The sequence below is a fragment of the Mustela putorius genome, unplaced genomic scaffold (genome assembly GCF_011764305.1).
Source record: "Mustela putorius furo isolate JIRA1106 unplaced genomic scaffold, ASM1176430v1.1 tig00003846_pilon_pilon_pilon, whole genome shotgun sequence".
Lineage (NCBI taxonomy): Eukaryota > Metazoa > Chordata > Mammalia > Carnivora > Mustelidae > Mustela > Mustela putorius.
Genome location: NW_025421999.1, coordinates 2,954,274 through 2,960,348, shown reverse-complemented (window position 1 = coordinate 2,960,348; position 6,075 = coordinate 2,954,274). Strand labels below are relative to the sequence as shown.

The 6,075-nt window shown below is 37.4% G+C and overlaps 1 pseudogene; it reads right to left on the bottom strand.

Annotated features, from left to right (window-relative positions):
* Positions 1 to 1,581: 1,581 nt before the first annotated feature.
* Positions 1,582 to 1,921, bottom strand: LOC101670401 (annotated as a pseudogene).
* Between the last annotated feature and the right edge of the window lie 4,154 nt (positions 1,922 to 6,075).

Here is a 6,075-nt window from a genome sequence, read left to right as displayed (position 1 = left end):
CATACTGGTAAATAACTAGATAGGCCCAAAATGTTGAAATTATTTTAAATAAACTGAATCATGGTATATTTAATTGGCTTCATTTTTTCATACGATAGTACCTCGTTTGGCCAGACTCCTTGGCACTATAGATAAATGTGTAGAAGCTAGGCCAAGCAAAGGACCAGATGGCCTGAGGTGGATGGGAAGGAGTAGTCCTGTTGGGCATATTTGATATCTTCTGTTTAGAGTTTTGTACCTTTTTTTTTTTTCCATTTCTAATGCCCCTGGCTGAAACTGCTACAATAACATAGTTACAATAAATAAAGCAAAACCAGCTGATTCCACTAAGTCAATCTGATTACATTTAAAAAACGTTACTTGCTGTCAAATTTTCTAAGTGCATGCAAGTAATTAATACATGATTGAATATCTATTGTGGTCTGTAGCATTTTAGGCCAAAACTTTATGAAATAAAAACAGACTCTCAAATGGACTGAGGGGCACAGCAGTGGCAGTGGACTCCTGCGAACAAATAAGGATACTTCCAAACTGTGGCTTTGGAGAATCACTGTCTTAAAATTGGAAAGTTTTGAGCACTTGCAATTCTCAAGCTAGTGCCTGAAAAAAAGAGACGTGGGAGTTCCAGTTACATAAGATGGATTCTGACTCCACATACAGAAATAGCCCCAGCCTGCCTGGTTGCTTGAATCTTCTGCCCTCAGGCATTGCAAACGGGGAGAAGGGAGGTCTAGGCTCCAACGGATCCGAAGCCTACACTATTGGAACTGTTCTCTTTAAATCAGAGAAAGATCACAAAATTGGTGTGAAAAGAGATACTTAGAATGAGGAAAAAAATTAAATCACATTTTGAAAATATGACAAAACTGACAAATACCATAGATACCCTCAAAGTCAGAAAAATAATATTATTTTTAATTAATTCACTTCTGGATTTACTTCCATAATATTTTTAAAAATCCTTGTTTTTTGTTTTTCTTGTTGTGAACTCTTTGTCTTTTCATACAACAGAAGTCCAGTCATGTAACATGTTTTAAAGAGAAAGGAAAATTCATGATTTCCTTCAGCATGGTTGACTAAAGTTCATATATTTGTGTTGATAGTATTTAAAGTACTTCGATTTGATATTAGAAATGTCATGTGGACATTTAGGATGGTTGTCAAAGTTGTGAAGATGTCTAATCAAAATTTCTTTGATGTGTCAGCTGTACTATTTCAGGGCATTTCCAGTTTTCTTGTGCAATGATGACTTTTAAGTGGTCTTCAAATTGATAATTGGGATTAACTATTATGTGATTGGTGTTCTTATTGTAGTATCATATTCTCAGTGTTTTATTACTTTTTTTAAACAAATTGGAATATTTGTTTATTTCTCAATTTACAAAAATGGACTTAATTTGATGATGTAACAGATAAATTTCAACTTGATTGCTACACAGAAGTACAGAAGATAATCTGCTTTACCATGAACTTTAAAGTTCAACTGTACACAGGCAGCATGCTATATATGAAAAAATTACTAACTGAATTATAGGTATTAAATACTGAAAAAAGATAACAGCTTATTATAATTGACCTTATTTAACAGTCTCGGAAGTTGGCAGCCATCACGTAGTTCCTGGGAAACTTCAGGTGCTGTTGGGAATTCAGGAATCTCCATGGAGCTGTTAGTTTAGTGACCCTCATGGGTAAAATACATGCAAACTTTCCATAGTGCATGTGAAGGGATGTCTCTAAAACTGAATTCAGTAACTTCATTCTCAGCAAACTGACATGGGCCATTCAACATGGCTTTTATTGTTCCGGATGTTAGTGCATGTTGTCTTTTTACAGTAAATTCACGACCATCCGAAGGTATTGATATGACATACATGGCCTCATAGTCTTCATAGCCATGATAGGTTTTCTCTTCTCCACCCATTATGTTCTTAAGAAATTCCACTTCCCTTCCACAGGAACTTTAGTAGTTTCTGAGTGAGGTAGGGACACAATGAGTCTATCACCCACTTCCATCTACAGAATGTCTGAGTACTTTATTATCTTTGTCACTGTGTTCATATTGGTTATATCAGCAGGTAACTTACACTTTTAAAAAATGTTTTCTTATGATTTACTTCTTTTCATTAATTGGATGGATTCTCAAACAAACCAAGTGCCTACTTATTATTTTTATTTGGAAATTATCTTCTCTTACAAAAAAATTACTGCTTTTGATATTATGTGAATTTTTGTTGTGCTGCAACTCAGTTTTCATTGTAGGATCTTGTTCTTAATTTCCTTGCACATATTTTTGATTCTCTGTTCTGCACCACTGATTTTTATCCGAGTTTTTAAATTTACTTTATAAGTAAATTTTAAAACAGAAAATAAAATAAAGCCAAATTATCTGAAATTTCCATTTGTTTTCTTGAAACCTCCAAAAGATCCTTCCATATTTTATTTAATATGGAATATTTCCAGCTTAATTTCTCTGTAGCCAGATCCCCAAAGATAGTCACAGCCATGTGGAAGTGAGCTGCTACAGGTAAAGTGTGATGAAGGCATAGATGGAAAGAGAAACCACTCTTCATCAGCTGAAGTTAATATGTCCTAGTTTTGTAAGTGTTGAACCCAAAACTTCCATCATGTCAACACATTGCTGAAGTCTTTTCTTGGGGATTTGGAAAGGACCCTTCCAGGTGCAGGGCTCTGAGGGTTAAGCTTTAATAGCTTCATGGTAAATGGTCCTCTGTTGCCCACCTGATCATGGATCTAGCCATGAGCAATCCAAAGAGCTTATAGGTTCTGAAGTTGTAGAGGGCTTCCATGATAATATATTCCAGAACCTATGCCTTGGATGGGACAGAGAAAGGAGTAAGAGAAGGTTAAGTTAGGTCATTTCACTAAGGACTGGTTCAGATCTGAAGACTGTCACGAGCGACAACTTGGACTCAACTGAAGACTGTTGTCCCTTCTGTTCACTACTGAAGATATAAACCAATAGTACAAAGAACAAATATATGAGTGAAGGGACATTTCTTCTCAGTGCTCCCTGAGTTCCTTGCGACAGCAATCTGAAAATTACTACTGAAAATTTGGTAACTCTCAAAGCCAGAGGTATAGACATCTCTAAGCTTCCTTCAGTTACCCCCAGTAGGAGTAACTTCTACCCTCAAATGTCCACTGCTGCATTGGGCTTACCGCAGGCCTGGCCCTGTTGTACCACTGTGAAAAGAGAATGGGCCAGAGTTAAGTCTTCTAACACAGGCCAGGGTTGTCAACAGGCCTGGCTTTTCTGAGATTGAGGTGTGTCCCGAGATGTAGGTCTCAGAATCAGTAGAGTGTCAGGAGAATAAGGATGTTTGCCACCCTAAATCCTACATGGAGTCTGTATCACAATAATCCCTAAGGGTCAGAACATGGATTGTGGCAAAAGCTAAACTGAGTTTGAATCCAGTTTCTAGTCATAGGTCTTGGGCAAATGGATTAACATTTCTGGGCCTCATTCATAAACCAGAGATAACAGTGATATAATTTAGAACTTTTATGAGGAATAAATGACCTAATAAATGTAAAGATCCTAGCATAGAGTCTGATAGTTTCAAAACCAGCCACTTTCATCAATATCACTCACATTATCATCATCCAAAGACTTAGATCTGTTGCGGGGGTGGACTCAGCAGCAGTTTGAACTCACTCATCAGCTGATGGTGATATTTTCAGCCAGGTAAATTGCAGAATCAGGACTCAATTAAGTCTTTCCAGATAAATGCACGATCTTTGAGAATGTCTTGGGGGTACTAGAGAACAGGTTTTAGTCTTAGGGAAAGGAACTGGCAAGAACCAGGAAAGTTAAACATGTCTGAGCAAATAGGCTGGTTTCATGGTAGCACATTGGTTCCACCAAGGCATTAGAACCACAACCAGAAAGCTGAGCCAGTTTGAAGTTTGACTTTGTGTCCTTGGGTGAAAAACGCTTATCTGTATGTATCCTGTTGAAAAATTTTAAAATGAAGATTACTACTAATGAACGCAGAATTCCTAGCACAGAGCCTGTCTCCTGCTAGGCATTGAATAAGTGAGCTCTCTACACTTGCTTTAGGTTAAAGGATGATACAGATGAACTGCCATCAGCCTAGAAAAGCTGATGGGTCATGTGACAAGTGACAAGTGAGCCAGTTACTCAATGCCTTACCGCAAGGCCTGCAAGGAACTCTTTTGGCCAAATGCACATAGGTCTATCTATTTTGTATTGCCAATCTGGATGTCAAAGTGTCTGAGATTAGATCGGGTCCCAAAGCAGAACCTTGGGATGAAGTGCCCATATTCCAGTGACCAGTTGGGCTGTGAGACCCAAGTGGGAGTGCCAATCAGGTTATCAGGAAGCTCTAGACAGAGATATGTGAGAAAGTCCTAAAACAGGGGCAGTCATAGTGACGTTGAAGTCTGGAATTAAGCTATAAGTCCCTTTAAGACAGAAGTTGTGATATCTATCTCAACAGTAGCAGTTCTATCCCAAGATGACAATAGTTCCTTGCTGGTACTGCTGCTGGTAGAGGCTCAGCTAGCAAGTGTCTTTTAGGAGCTGGGGAAGGAAAGGGATCTAAGTTTCACTGGACAGATGGTTGGCTTCATGGGATAATTGAGCACAATAAAGACACAGGGCTCCACAGATTTGTTTAGATAAGGGTACTGTCCTTTGGTTCTGTTGTGGGAACTATTTTGGATCAGGAAGGGAGATGGGGTGAGAAATAGATCAATAGTGATAAGGCAGCTTATTTTTAGTGCACAGCAGTGTGTTTACCAGTGTTGAGAATTCCAGAGAAGCACATGTTTGGCAAAACTGAGGGAACCACTTGGGTCAGATAGAACTGAGATCTCCCACAGAAGAGCATTCCAAAGGTCTTTGGAAAAAAAACAAGTTCACTAGTAAACCTGCTAATTTATAGACTTATAGAAAATAGGGATAATGCCTCATTTGTTCTCTACATCCACAGCCATAACTCAAATATCTAGTATGATGATTAGCTTGATGAAGGGTCCAACATACATTTGTCTAATGGTTGAATAAATAAATTAATGAACAAAGGAATATATTAATTTTCAAGCATTACTATTTTTTAAAGATTTTATTTATTTATTTAGAGTGTGCATGTGAGCAAAGGGCGGGGCAAAGGGAGAGAGACAGAGGGAATCTTAAGCAGACTCCATGCTGAGCATGGAGCCCGATGTGGGGTTCTATCTCATGACCCTGGGATCATGACCTGAGCCTTAACCTACAGTTGGATGCTTAACGAACTGAGCCACTCATGCACTCCTATTACATTGGTTTTCAAATGCCCTGGGTAACTTTAACTGCAGGTTATCCATTCAGGGATCTATTAAATAACTAGAGTATCAGAAAATTGGACAAAACCATAATTTTGTAGAAATTAGAGGGGAATTGTAACCTGACTCAAAAGGCAGACAATATTTCTTAGTTGCCATATTTATTTGATTCAAAGAAATAGGTTGTCTAATGCACACATTTGGAGCTGAGGAGTGTTTTCACTTGAAATTCTTTTGGCTGATCTGATGAAGCCTTGTATTTCCCACAATGAAGAATCAATAGCTATTATTTGATGTATCTAAGAGAACAAGATGGGTTTGTGGTATATAAAGTTTTATGTAGCAGGTTTAAGATGCAAAAATCACCCCATCTTATATTTTTTTTAGAATGAATGGTCACATTCTAAAATTATATTTTTTTCAAAATGGTCACATTCTAAAACTTTAAGAGTTAAAAAGAGCTCTGCTTTAGACAATTTCCCTATTGCCGTTCTTTATGAAGGCTTCTAAAATAATATTTTCTTCCTTGGAGAAAAACACAAACTTTCTAAATTAATTTAAGCTATCTGGTTTATTGTTCATAACCTTTGGCACATCATGTAGCAAATCTTATACTAAAATATCAGCATGTGGAGCATTAGTACAATCCACAAAATCCTCTTGGAGGAAAAAAAAAATTTAAAGAAATATCCCAGGGCATAACATGCAAAACCACTTTTCACTAATCAAAGAATCATTGCAGACTTGGCTGACAATCCTCTAATAAAT